This window comes from Sminthopsis crassicaudata, chromosome 1, assembly GCF_048593235.1.
Source record: "Sminthopsis crassicaudata isolate SCR6 chromosome 1, ASM4859323v1, whole genome shotgun sequence".
Classification (NCBI taxonomy): Eukaryota; Metazoa; Chordata; class Mammalia; order Dasyuromorphia; family Dasyuridae; genus Sminthopsis; species Sminthopsis crassicaudata.
This window is the reverse complement of record NC_133617.1, coordinates 639,301,449-639,314,175: the sequence shown is the minus strand read 5'-3', so window position 1 is coordinate 639,314,175 and position 12,727 is coordinate 639,301,449. Positions and strand designations below refer to the sequence as shown.

General features: G+C 31.0%; 1 protein-coding gene across 1 annotated transcript in view; it reads left to right on the top strand.

Annotated features, from left to right (window-relative positions):
• The window catches only part of PTPRD (protein tyrosine phosphatase receptor type D), a 2,806,204-nt gene that overhangs the window by 1,316,026 nt on the left and 1,477,451 nt on the right, over positions 1 to 12,727 (top strand). The window contains 1 exon segment of the mRNA XM_074282898.1: positions 1,369 to 1,417. The gene's annotated coding sequence lies outside the window, so the exon portion shown is untranslated.

The following is a 12,727-nucleotide window of genomic DNA, read 5'->3' as shown; positions in this document are numbered from 1 at the left end:
TTGGGGTCATTGTAATTTTTATAGCAGCATAGACAGTGTCAAAAATAAGAAAGGGGTCAAGGACCCATCAGTGGCAGAGGAAGAGGAAAGGGATAGTTCCTACACATAGTTGCTTGTACATTTTCCCCATTTGACTAAGAATCTCTGGAGATAGGAATTGCCTTTTGACTTTCTTTGCAACACTAGTCCTTATTTTGATGTCTGACCCATCCTAAAATGCTTATTGATTTGACTGGAACATATAGAAATTCTGGGGAAATAGGAAAAGAAGAAAGAAATTATGATGAATATGTGGATACTTGTGTTTGCCTATAATAAATTTCAAATCAGTGAGTTTAATTTTTTTAATTCTAAAAACTTTTTGTATAAAGAGAGGAATTTAATAAATTGGATTTATGCATGCATATGTCAGTGATATTTTATTTTATCTGAACTTTTCCTTCAAAAATGTATCAGAAAATGTTCCTGTCATTGTAAGCAGTTTATACTGGTTTTTAATTTTTCTCCTAAATAAGTTCATATCAAATTTTTCCATATATTAACTTCCCTGAATGATGGTAGGTGAGTTTTTATTTAACAAGTATAAAAGCATTTTTATGAAAAAAGCCTATTATAATATAACTTGCTATTATTTTGGATTCAATTGTACTATAATTCAAATCAAGAATGAAAAATCTGATTTTAAAAACTGATTCTTTCATTTATTTGGCTCATGGACTGTCAATATACACACTTATGTATTTGTATGTTATACATATAGATATAGATATATACACACACTCATATGTGTGTAGGCATATATATCACATTATATAATAACATTTTATTATACTTATATCAATAAAGATATGCTATAGTGAGAGATATGGATAGATAGATAAATAGATAGATAGATAGATAGATAGATAGATAGATAGATAGATAGATAGACAGACAGACAGATAGACAGACTGATAGATATAGATGTTTGTACATTATTTCATGCCGAGGGTCACATAGCTAAAAAAATATTAAGTGTCTGAGACCAGATTTGAACTCAGATCCTCCTGACTTCAGGGCTGGTGCTCTATCCACTTCAGCAACTAACTGCCCCTATAATTCTGTGTTATACTCATGCTATATCACCTTTTGTGGCTCTGTTAAGTACCCCAAAATTAGAATTAATACTAAATTGTAAATGTTTTTTCCTAAGATAAAGTGCTATCTTCCTGACAAATATTCAGTTGTTTGGAAACTAATATATCTACTATTTTCCCATAATGTTAACCTACTATTCATCCCTTAAAAAAAAAAAAAAAAAAAAAAAAGATGTATCAAAATGTAATAGTACCACTGATCTAGAATTCTTCTGGTTCTATTTTTTTCTAGGTCTCAGGGTGGAGAACTTTTCATTGAATTCCATCCCTGTGAGCTCATGGTAAGATAGTTTTATTTTTAATGTGGTAGATTAATCTTTTTACTTGCTTCAACAATGATATTAGAGAATTTCTATATATCTAATACTCTATACATACAGTTGTAGGATCTCTCTTATTAGCTTTTTTTTTTAATAAAAACTGGATTTAGTAGTAAGTTTCAGTGCTATAATTCCATGATATTTCACCATTTAAAAAAAAAATTATGTGATTTTCCATCAAAAATCTTTATGCTGTGTTCAGGATGGATTATGATAATTGGAATATTTAATATAATATTCACTGTGTGGTCCATGTAGATTGAAGTCATGATTCTGAGAAGTAAAGATTTATGTACCTGAGAAAAGTCCTTTGGGACAGGAATGACAATTTTATACATTAAGTTCTTCACAAATTAGGACTACTTGATGTCGATGAATAGAGACAATGAATTATTGAAAGTAAAACTTATTTTATCACCTGTCAAGGTTGATCAAAACTGTGTTCTACCACAAAAGCTTGATGTTAGAGTTTTAGAAACTGAAAAAGAAGATAGGTAACAATTGGAATAAGTTAATATATATATATTAAGATATTACTAATTTCTGCTCAATTTTTCTTCCAATGATTAAAAAAAAGCTTCTTTTAAATCTAATATAGATTCACAGCTAATATTTTATTGCTATGGAATATATCAGATATATTAATCTTATGGTTTAAGGAAGATACCAACAAAATATTTCAATATGTTTGTATGTTTTTATACAAGTAGGGTTTTATGATAGGTGTCATGATTATGAATCTATATAAATGGGAGAAAATCTAGATGGTAGTTGTATTTGATTCATATAAATTATATTTCCTTTTAGTATATGATCACTTCCATTATTTTAGAAATCTCTAAATTTGAGATTAAAGATATTTTGAAGTTTATCCTACTATAATGTGGCTATTGAATCTATTGGAAATATTAAGCAGCAATCCTTATACACTCCAAGTTGTATGGATGTTTCATAAACTTTTGGGAGATTCTTAATACAAGTTCATTCAATAATAGCATAAAGACAGACAACTAAAGTTAAGAATATAGCTTACAAATATATTTGTATTGTGAGGGAAAGAATTGCAGACCTACGCTTATGGAAGAATAATTTATAACTTATGTTATAAAGTCTTATATAAATACAGTTATGAGAGACATTCCCCTGAAAAACCATTTTAAGAGAAGAAAGAGATTGAGAACCTGGCATGCAATAAAATGTTATGCTAGCAAGAAAAATAAATTAAAGTTCAAAAAAGTTCTTCACATGGAGCAGTCATATTGTTTCACAGAATCATGTAAGCTCTAGAACTCAGCAAAGATGTGGAATAAGAATATTGAAATCAAAAAAAAAAAAAAAACATATATTGTTTCTTATACTCAAAGTATGCCAGTTATCACAGATCTTCCAACAAGTATGATATGTGAATGTCAGGGGCAATAGAAGTTTAGTTTAGAAGTTCCTAACTTCTTGCATATTGAGGCAATGACAGTTTAATTAATATGGCCTTTTCTACTGTCACATAATTTCACAAGTGAACTAATATCCCTAGATATCAGTTAAAAACCATATGAAACTCTTTCCTAAGAAAATTAACATTTATTCAGCACTTGAAATGTACAAAGTTCTAGGTCCTAGGACAGATGCAAAGGTAAATGAAATGTGATACTTATGCTCAACAAGTTTCCAATTTCAAACCCTGAATGATGTCAGAGGCTAAAGAAGCTAGAGGAAATTCCTTCAAAACAATAATGGTAGAAAAAGCTGAAAGAGATAGAACTTTCCAAAGGCTTACACCCATGATCTTTAAGATATGATTTTTTTTTAATGCCACCTTAGGATATATACCCAAAATTACTGGGGAAAAGATTCTTAGGGTGGTCTGAGAGAGAGGACCCTTTCTTATTTAAGGCAGTAGGGACAAGGATTATTATGGCCAGGGAATGGAAAAGGTATACTTGAGAGACTAAAAAATAAGGGATGGTAACCAATAATAGAAGAATATAGGATAAGTACCCATTCTCATTTTATACTTGTAGGATATTTGCTAATAATGCCATTGCTGATCCTAAAGCTAAATATACATCCTTTGTTTTCCTAACAAAGGACAATAAGTCTTGGGGAAATCTGAATAAAAATAAATGTTTTTTTTTTTTTTTCCTTCCCAAATGAAATCTATTAGCAAAATAGTGAGAACTGAGATTGTACTTACTTGGTGCAAGATTGGAGATAGAAGGTCAGTTGGGCAGAAGGAGAAAGAGAATTCAAAAAAAATAGAGTTCATTCCCTGTGAATGATCCTAAAGTGAAAAGATCTTTGTAGATTTATTACTTTTCCATTCATTTATGACTATATGTTTTTTAATTTTATATGTATATTTACATATATGTGTGCATATATATGTATACATACATATATGTGTGTATGTACACACACACATATATATATATAGTGTGTATGTGTATGCATACATAGACAAACACACACACAGACACATATATCCTTTAAAATACCTAATGGCAGTATGAAGCATAATGAGGGGAGGCAAAATGAGGGGAAAGTTAGTTTACCCTCTTATAAACCAGTTAGAGAAAGTCAGTCTAGAATGGAGAAAGAGCTAGATATTAGTAGGGAATAACAAGGGACTAGGTTCTTGGTTGTTGGGGATGGAAAAAAACAAACAGTTAACACCAAGGACTGAGTTTTAAGATGCAGTAGGGGGCTCAAATACTAATTTTGTATTAATATTTAGTGGCACCAGTTTGGCTATCTTAATTTGTTTATAACAAATTCTGAATTCAGATGAAATAAATTATATCAACCTATTTTTTTCACTATGGATTTCCATGCTTATTACTAAAATCCAGTTATTCCACAAAGAAAAATTCTGCTGCTCTTCTGTGCAAGCTACGCTTTGTTCATTTCCTTTGTAGACAAGAGGCAAAAAGAAGTATTCTCTGTATACTATAGTTCACATAGATATTTTCATTGTCTAATATCAATCTACTTTGTGGAATTACACTTGGGTATATTGCTAGCTGTCAAGTTGACATCATATGTAGCATTTAATGATAAGCTGATGCAGGAAATTATCCTTTTCAATTTTCTGACTTCTCATTCAAAATATATACCTTTGCATAGCATTAACATAGTTTTATCTCTTTTTTAAAGAAGAGGAGGTAAATAAAAACAAGTAGAAAACCTCTGATTAGTAGAGTGCATTAATTTGAATGATCATGTATTGAATGTCCAATCTTGAAATTCAAATGAAAATGAAGTCTGTTTATTTGACGTCTACCAGTATCAGTTGTGATCACATATTCAGGTTGTCTTATTCAATGTATAATCACTGAGAAAATGCAAATGTAGTTATTCCAATGTAGTTTGCTCCAGAGCATGTATTTAACTTTATCAGTGATACTTGTTCCAATATTTTAAAACCGGTATCTAATGGATCACTAAAATTCTATTTATAAGTTTATTTCCTATTTGTGTACATATGTATATATAATATAGAAATATTTATTTATGTATTATTTTCTATTTGTTTAGATTTTTTATGTTCTGTTTGTATAGATATCAATAATCTATATCCCATCAGAGTTTAAGTAAAATCATAATTCTCAATGTTACAGTAAACCTATGAGTTATAGGTCTATTAGTATGTGAAGTTGTAGTTATATACGTAATTAGCTATAATTGAAATATCATGGCAATGACTCCATAGATCCAGCTTATCCTTAGCCAAATACCCAATGGTCCTATTGACTTTTGGTTAGTTCTGTGCTTAAGAATCACATCGTTTATAAATAAATTGAATTTTAGATATCTTTTAGCCTCATCATTATATAAATAAGAAAACTAAGTCCCAGGGAGAATTAGAGCTCCCTCAAAATCATATACCTAATTTTAAAAAACTGAAGGAGGATATGAACCTGTCTCCTAATCCCAACATCCTATAACTTCTAATTAGATCCAACATACCTCAATTAAAATGAACAAGCATTTATCATATCCTTGTTATATGTAAAGTTCCAAGCAGGGACTGTTCCTAGAATAGTAAATAAACACTTCTTACTTTATTATTTCTCTTTACAAGTTGAGTCTAAAAGAATGGTTGGAAGAATGGTTGGAAACCCACCTTTGTATAACATAGGGAAGGATTTTTTCAGATCTCTTTCTACATACAACTAATACCACCATCACTTCCTATCACTACCACTGACCATTAGTATGCATTCATCATTTTCTTTGATATGACATTTCTATCATTACTTAAAAACCTGAGTTATTAATTTTTAAAAAGTTTAAAAAATTTAAAAAGTTTTTTGTCTGTGGGATTGTAGAAGAGGTGTTAATTGGACTGTATAAATCATAGTCCAGGGAGATATTGAGTTAACATTCATAGAAAGGGTGGGTATTATTGTATTATCTAATTAGGAAACTGCTTATAGTTCCATGGAAAAGGTTAATCATATTATCCATCTTAAATCTCTTTATCTTTCTGAAATAGCTATTTCATAATAATTCCACCTCATATCACTATATAATTTACACACTGTATGTTGGTCAGATTCAGAGATACTGCCTGATTTCACCTGCCTAAGTCACATAACATATATTTGAGTCTCACAACAACTCTGTGAGATGGGCAAGACATAAACTATCACTACAGTTTGCTTTGCTAAGGTCAAACAGCCAGAAATGATGGAGTTGAGTCTTAAAACATGGTCTTTTGATTTCCAGCCCTTATTTTATTCAATATACCTTGCTATGTTACTATAAAATATTTACAGTAGTCCTTTCTTATGTATATATGTGTGCAGTTGACATATACTTACAAAATTTTAGGATATTTTCTCTTACCTAGAGGTAATGAGCTTCAGTGCTTGAATGGACTTATGATTTCATTGATATGTAGGTATTTTCCCATTACAGCATATTCCCAATTCATGTTCTCTTAGAAATCATACACAGGGACTTTCTGGGTTTTTGTGTTTCATAGGTATAAATGCACACTTAGTCTATATCACTGTTCACCTTCATTCCAGAAATTGTCTAATGAATATAATAAATTAGTGACTAAATTTTAGCACAAAATTTCTTTAAAAGATATTATCATTATAACAGTGACCCTAATTATTGAAGTGTTTCTTTTGTTTTTGTTTTTTTTTATCTTTGTTATTCTGCATATGCAGTAGTGTATGTATGTGTTGGGAATATTAAAAGTCAGACAAGCTCTATTTTTTATTTTGCCATAAAACTGTATGACTTGGATATATTACTTAAAATTTCTAGGCCTAAATATTCTCAACCATTAGAAGAGATGATTGGAGTGAGATGATATAAAATATCTTTTTCATCTCCAAAATTCTTTGTTTTGTGATATGACAAAATTGCCTTAAATTATATTTTGTACTAATGTGAAAGTAGACATTCTTCAATTCAAAGCTAGATTCTATGATCCTATTCATTTTTATCTGATTTAACATAGGACAGAATTTAAAATGTTTATATTTGGCTCTCTATACAGCATAATTTAATAGCTAACGTAAAATTCCCTTCTTGCTTCAAATGTTTATGAATTTTCTGTTCGTTATACATATGCATAGACCCTTAATAGTGTCATAAAGTGACTTTATTCAATTGTTTTCTAATGTAAATTTCAAGCATAGCAGGTATAATATTGTAGAAAAGGCTTAGTTTGCAGAATTATTCTGAACATCATTGTGAGCACATTTGTACATGAATGAGATGAAGATATAACTATTTTTTTTTCCCACATCATACCACAGCATGAGTAAAAGGTATAATGTAAATGTAGGATAAAATACAATAGATTTTTGGAGACATTTTTGTTCTTTGTGATGTCAATGAAAGACAAACTCCATACTTTACTGAAATTCCTTAAGCAAAACAACAGTGGTATTTTTTCTAAGGACAAAAGTTGTATTCTTATGGGAACAAAAATAATTCTTCCAAAGTTGACTTTTTTCTTAAAGAAAATTTTTAAAAAGAAGATCCTGTACTGTTGCAAAGGATTATATGCATGAATCTACAAAGGAATAATTTTGCAAAGCAACAGTTTAAAGTTAATAAATAATAGACTTTAATCATGAATGTAGTTAGCCCTAATAAAAGGAGAACAAAGGCAGGTGCTGTTAATTTGAGATAGATTGCAAAAGATTTAAGTTTTGAGTGGCATTTATAACAAAAAAGTGGGTAATATATTGTCGGTGAAGTAAGCTGATATAATTGACTTGCTAAAATATTCATATGAGTAAATGATTGGGTCTTATGACCGGTGATAATAGAATTAACTTATATAGGCCAAAAATTCCAAGTATATCCTTCCAAATAGCATAATACATGAAAAGGATGGACCATTTTATATTAAACCCCAAGAGTAAGGTTAAGAATTTAGATTCAGAACAAACCCCATTGGAGAAGAAAAGTGCTGAATAAAGAAACAAAAATGATATTCTATGATGAGAAGAATAGAAGCATGGAAAACGGGAAACCATGTTTGGCCTCTTTTGTCTAGAATAATATTGGAAATTTGCATGGGGAAAATGTCTATGGAAATAAGAGCTAAGGAGGAGATTCTTACTTCTACCTTTGTGCTGGCTGGAGACATTCAGACAAGAGCTCTCCAGAACCAAGGAGAGAAGAAGGCCTCCAGAAAACTAGCCAAGCCCCAAGTGAAGGAGATAAGATTTTGGAAGAGACAATAAAGGATTTGGACTTTAACCCCTGGCTGCATTTGAGGTGATTATTGAAACTGAATAAGGCTGCGTCCAAAAGCTCCCCAAGAAATCTGCTCCCAGAGAATAATTATAATTTAGAGAATAGAACATTACATTTTGGTGCCCGAACGTGGGACAGAAACAATCCTGATTTCAGTAGAAAAGTCTCTCTGACCCAGAAATTAGGGAAAGTACAACAAAGAAACTTTGTTAAAGAGCTAAAGTAATATTTCAGCTAAAATGGGGCAGATGTTTAGAAAACAGCCTGTTTTTCCAGTTCAAGGAAGATGTGTTGAAAACTTGGTCAGATTGACCATGGAAGAAAAAGGAAGAGAAAGGAGGAAGGACTGATCAAAGATAAGGGCCAGAATTTTGTACTTGAAACAAGGATTCTTACAAGCTGCTAATGCAGTGGGAATTGATAAGACAATGGTTATCTGGTTTAGCATAATGATTAATAATTCTCTAGTTCAGTAGATATACTTAGTATTTAATATAGTTCTACAAGATTAACATCTATTCTATAAGATTCACACCTATAATAATGTAATTATAATAGAGCAATAGAGCATATAAACTAGGACAAACTCAGCCAGACAAATTCATTTCATTTCCCACCTTTGTGGTGGCTGAAGGCTGGAGCACAAGCCCTGGGACTGAGACAGACTTCAAGGCAGAGACTGTTATGGTGGTCCTCCTGCCTCCCCCACAGAAACCAAGACACATTCCAGAGGACCTCAAGAAATCTGGCCCAGGCCCCAGGCAAGGAAACTAAACTTTGAAGGATATAATAGAGAATTTGGACTTTAATATCTGGCTATTCTTATGGTGAATACTCTACTGAAATGAAGTCTGATCCATCCAGAAAACCAACCAGAACACTACAATAAAGTAGTAGGTGGATTGGATTTAAAAAAAACAAAACAAAACAAAAAAAGCACTACTAAGAGAAGGGAGGAGGAATGATAGGAGATAAGATAGTGGGTGGAGTGAGTTAAAAAAAAAAAACATACACAACTAAGGACTGGGTATAAAGAGAGAGCAAAAGTAAATAAAGGAGAGAAAATAGAATGGAGGGAAATAGAGTTGGTAATCATAAGTGTTAATGTGAATGAAATGGATTCTTCCACAAAACAGAAGGGAATAGCAGAGTGGATTAAAAAATAGAATCCTACAATATGTTGTTTACAAGAACATTTGACAAAGAGAGACACATATGGAGTAAAGGTAAAAGACCAGAACAGAATTTATTATGCTTTAGCTAAAGTAAAAAAAAAAAAAAAAAAAAAAAAAAAAAAAAAACCTAGGATAGCATGTCTGATCTCAGAAAAAGGAAAAGTAAAAATAAATATTTTAATGAGATAAGGAAGGAGGGTATATTTTGATAAAAGGTATAATAAATAATGAAGTAGTAAGTAAACTAAATGTATATGCACCAAGTGGTAGAGCAGGCAAATTCCTAGAGAGGATTTTTAAGCCAGTCATAACTATTCTAGTAGGGAACTTTAACCTTCCTTTCTCAGAATCAGACAAATCTAACCACAAAAATAAACAAGAAAGAAAGTAGGGAGGTCAATAGGATCCTAGAAAAATCTAGATATGATAGACCTCTGGAGAAAATTGAAAAGGAGCAGAAAGAAATACACATTTTTTCTTAGCAGTACATGGCAGATACACAAAAACTGACCATGTATTAGGGTAGAAAAAGCTCACAATCAAATGCAAAAAAGCACAAATAGTAAATGCTTCCTTTCCAGACCACAATGCAATAAAACTTTTATTCAATAAAAGGTCAGGGAAAGTTAGACAAAAAAAAAATTAGAAATCAAATAATCTACTTCTAAATCATGAGTGGGTCAAACAAAAATCACAGAAACAATCCATAATTTCATACAAGAAAAGACAATAATGAAAAAAGTGTAACAATACGTATGGAATGCAGCCAAAGGATTTCCTAGGGGAAATGTTATATGTCTAAATACTTATATAAATAAAATAAAGAAAGAGAAGACCTGAATTGGGAATGCAACTAAAAAAGCTAGAAAAGTAACAAATTAAATAATAGTTAAATTAAACTCAGTTTAATAACAACTTAGACATTTTAAAAATCAAAGGGGAGACTAATAGAATAAAGATTAAGAAAATTATTGAACTAATAAAACTAAGAATTGGTTTTATGAAGAAACTAATAAAATGTCAATATTATTTTACAGAACTTGAAAAAATAGTAATAAAATTCATGTGGAAGAGCAAAAGGACAATATCAAAAGAATTAATGAAAAACAAAACAAAACAAAGGATGATAACTTAGCAGTACCAAAACTAAAACTATATTATAAAGCAACAGTAATCAAAACAATTTGGCAATCTGATATTTGATAAATCCCCAAATTCCAGTTTTTGGAGTAAGAGCTCACTATTTGACTAAAGTTGTTGGGAAAACTGGAAAATGTCAGAAATTAGACCTCAACCTACATTTCACAACCCATGCCAAAATAAGGTCAAAATAGATACACAACTTGAGCATAAACAAATTAAGAAAACAAAGGATGATTTACCTATCATATCTTTGGAGAAGAAATGAATTTATGACCAAAGAAGAACTAGAGAACATTATGAAAAAAAATGGGCAACTTTGATGACATTAAATGTAAAAGTTTTGCACAAACAAGACTAATACAAACAAGATTAAAAGGGAAATACAAAGCTGAGGGGAAAAAAATCTTTATAATCAGTTTTGTAATAAAGGTATCTAAAATCTCTATAGTATATAAAGACCTGTCAAATTTATAAGAATATAGTCATTCTCCAATTAATAGCCAAAGGATGTGAACAGATAATTTTCAGATGAAGAAATTAAAATCATTTATCGATACATGGAAAAATCCTGTATATCACTAATTGATAGAAGAAATATCACTATTGATTAATACAATTCTGAGGTACCACCTCATATCTCTCAGATTGGGCAAAATAACAGGAAAAGATAGTGATAAATGTTGGAGGGGGTGTGGAAAAACTGGTACACTAATGCATTGTTGTTGTTATGAAACAATCCAATCATTTTGAAGAGCAATTTGGAATTATCACCAAAGGACTATAAAACTGTATAACTTTTGACCTGTCAATGATATTTCTGGGTCTGTGTCCCAAGGGAATCATAAAGGAAGGAAAAGGATCCACATATACAAAAATGTTTATAACAGCTTTTTTGTAGTAGCAAAGAATTGAAACAGGAGTGGATGCCCTTCAATTGGGTAGTGGCTGAACAAGCTGTGATACGTGAAAATAATGGAAAATTGTTGGTCTATAAAAAATTATTAACAAGTTGATTATAGAAAATCCTGGAAATATTTACATGAACTTATACTGAGCAAAATAAGCAGAACCAGGAATACAATGTATGAAAAATATCAAGAATGTGCAATGATTAACTATAAAAGTCTTCATTCTTCTCAGTGGCTCAGTGATCTGAAGTAATCCCAATAGACTTTAGAAAGAAAATGCCAGCTGCATTCAGAAAAAGATATAAGGAGACTGATTTTGAATCAACACATACTATTTTCACTTCCTTTGTTTGTTTGTTTGTTTTTATATCACATGGTTTTCCCTTTTATTCTTATTTTTCTCTCCCAACCTGATTCATAAAACAATGTGTATTAAAAATAAACAGCATAACAAAAATGAAAGATAATAATGACAGTCCCAGGCTTTAAAAAGCTTGTGTTCTATAACCATAGATGTAATACAAGATAGGTAGTAATAGGGGCAAAGTAAAAATTCCAACAAGACACTCTGAAAAAATTTGAAGGAAGAATAATTTTATGTGGAGATATCAGTGAACAACTTATGGAAAAGGAAATTCTTGAAGTGATACTTGACAGAAAAATAATTCTAGAAATAGAGATGACCTTATGAGGGGAGTGTATTTTATGCAAAGAGGATGTTCAAATGCATTGAAGTCAGAGATTGATTGCATCCTAACTTAAGCAAACTTAGTAATCCATTTTGACTCAGAGTATGTGGATAATCAAATGTAAAATAAACCTATACAAGGATTTTGAAGCTGGGGTATTAGGGACTTAAAATGGCAAGTCATAAATTTAATATTTTGTCCAAAGGGAGCAATGAAAGTTATTGAAGAGAGGCAGTCACAATATTAGAATATCAGAGAGACAGAGACAGAGAGAGACAGACCGAGACACACAATGAGAGACAGAGACATAAAGAGGAAAGTAAAGGAAAAGAAAGAAAAGAAAGGGAAAAGAGAGGAGAGGAGAGGAGAGAAGAGGAGATGAGAGGAGAGAAGAGGAGAGGGTCATGCAGGAAAGGAGAGAGATAGAGTTATACACACACACAGATAGAGACAGAAACAGAGAGACAGAAAGAAAAAGCTAAAAGCAGATGTTCCAATAAGAGGACTGCATGACAATCCTTTACAAAGATGAAGAGGGACTGAACTACTATGGTAGGAATGTAAGAATAATACTGATAGTAAGAGGTATTGAGACATAGAACTGATTAAATTTCACAAATAGGATGGAGG